We start from the raw sequence: 2,500 nt of genomic DNA, 5'->3' as shown, positions 1-2,500 counted from the left end.
CCTACTTTGGCCGCACGGCGCCGCGCGCAGGGTGCGCCGGCGCGCAGCTGCGACGCCTGCCGCGTCCGTCGGCCGGCGCGCCTGCCACTGGCCGCCCCCACCAGCCGGCTGTAGCGCGTGCGCCCACGCACCGCGCGGCCAGCACGCCGGGAGGCGCCCCCTCACCGGCCGGGGACGGTCCCACCCAGCCACCGCCGCGTATCGCTTCACACCCAGATGCCGTTCAGTTTCGTCGGCATGGTGGGTATCGCTGGAACAACCGGTTAGTACCTCAACCTATCGTCGCCATCACCGATTCACCCCTAGCGAGAACAACCGCACCACAACAGGTTACCATTTGTTCATTTGCGTAACTTCACCAGAAAACGCAGGCGTCCATCGCCATTTGCAACTTCAACGATTATTGCATGCCTGTGTCAGGTGTCACGCCACACTACGTCTGCCCACATACACGCAACAAAATGTGCACGCCTAGACAATACGTGGAAGGTGGCCCCCGTACGTATGCGATGTCCATTGCTCGAACGACTGTCAACCGGCCTCTGTAGCATGTCGCAGATATGGAACGCGGTGCACCATGCCATCACGGTGTGTGAGGAGAGACGACTAGGTCCGAATACATCAACAGACAGCTCATGCTGATCGCCATCCACGGCGTCCGTTCCTCCCACACGTCTCTATGGCGTACCACACTGCAATCCAGCTCTCATAGGGAGACGACACGTAGCTGCGTGCACAATATTTGCACTGTATGGTCCGCCGTTTTTGGGCGCAGTCGTTGTGCGGTCACACATGTGCCACGATGTATCATTCAGTACATAAGGACGAATGTGCAGTACAGATTGTGGTTCACGCGTACGACATCAGCGGACAGTTGACACAGGCCGCACCACAACGTAGCCTGAGTACGTCGCATGCGAAGGGCATTGAACATGCAAACTTCTCACCAACCAGCTTGCGAAGGCAGGGGGCAAGGTGGGGACGTGGGGAGGGGCGGCATGTACGTCCTGCTGCCATCCACATTACAGTGTACAGCAGGAGCATGTGGAAAGTGAGCAAGACTTGCAAGGTGTTTAACATGAAGCGATACACAGGGGTGCGGGCAGTGCGAGTAGCGAACTATATTGCGAGGGTTGCGGGTGGGCAACACTACAGTAATTGAACGAGTCGTATAACAATTACAGAGCAGGTTTAGGCGACAACGTGGGTTACGTTAAGGCGACAACATGGGTTAGGTTAAGGCACAACATGGGTTAGGTTAAGGCACAACATGGGTTAGGTTAAGGCACAACATGGGTTAGGTTAAGGCACAACATGGGTTAGGTTAAGGCACAACATGGGTTAGGTTAAGGCACAACATGGGTTAGGTTAAGGCACAACATGGGTTAGGTTGAGGCACAACATGGGTTAGGTTAAGGCACAACATGGGTTAGGTTGAGGCACAACATGGGTTAGGTTGAGGCACAACATGGGTTAGGTTGAGGCACAACATGGGTTAGGTTAAGGTACAACATGGGTTAGGTTAAGGTACAACATGGGTTAGGTTAAGGTACAACATGGGTTAGGTTAAGGTACAACATGGGTTAGGTTAAGGTACAACATGGGTTAGGTTAAGGTACAACATAGGTTAGGTTAAGGTACAACATAGGTTAGGTTAAGGTACAACATAGGTTAGGTTAAGGTACAACATAGGTTAGGTTAAGGTACAACATAGGTTAGGTTAAGGTACAACATAGGTTAGGTTAAGGTACAACATAGGTTAGGTTAAGGTACAACATAGGTTAGGTTAGGTTAGGTTAGGTTACACGTTGTTGTACGGAAAGGTGTAGGGGGGGGGGGGGCGGGGGCGGCAGGTTCGTTGATAGTGATTATAGTAAGTGAATGCTTGTGACATGATCAGATTTGTCACGTCAGGATGCACCTTTGGCTTATTAGAGGCGGCGCTCCAATTCTATGCTTGTGTGAGACCTGTGTCTTTGACTCATGTCATTGTTTGTGCGCTGTGACAGGAGGTACTATTGTGATGTTGGGTGCACCGTTGTATAGGACATGTGTGGGTGTTGGTGCCTGGTCTGCGCAATGGTGGATGTCGAAAGGCTGGGATATTGTATTTTCCGCACGGACCTCCTGGTCTGGTTGTGATAGTGTGGATTGTGTAATGTGGCGGAGAAGATGCACTGGATGTTGTTCCATGCTGGTGCTTACATATTGTATGTGCGCCTGTTAGAAGCAGAGAGTGGTGCGTGATCAGAGTGTCTGGCTGACGTGTGGTTCCCATTTTGGGCAGACTCTTTCAGCATGTATACGGACAGTTGTGTATATTTGCTGTAGTTTGATGGCTCTGCATTGATTACTAATCAGCGCCGTGTGTACGGGTAATCTGGTTCCAGTCCAAAATGTTCCATCTGTGTACATTAGTGACAAAGACTCCCCCCATGCAGTGGGGCTCGGTCTGTTATAACTCTTCCGCGTAATATATTTGCCCCACGTTTTTGCGACT

This window comes from Schistocerca piceifrons, unplaced genomic scaffold (assembly GCF_021461385.2).
Source record: "Schistocerca piceifrons isolate TAMUIC-IGC-003096 unplaced genomic scaffold, iqSchPice1.1 HiC_scaffold_1416, whole genome shotgun sequence".
NCBI classification, from domain to species: Eukaryota; Metazoa; Arthropoda; class Insecta; order Orthoptera; family Acrididae; genus Schistocerca; species Schistocerca piceifrons.
The sequence above is the reverse complement of the archived record's forward strand: the minus strand, read 5'-3'. Positions refer to the sequence as shown.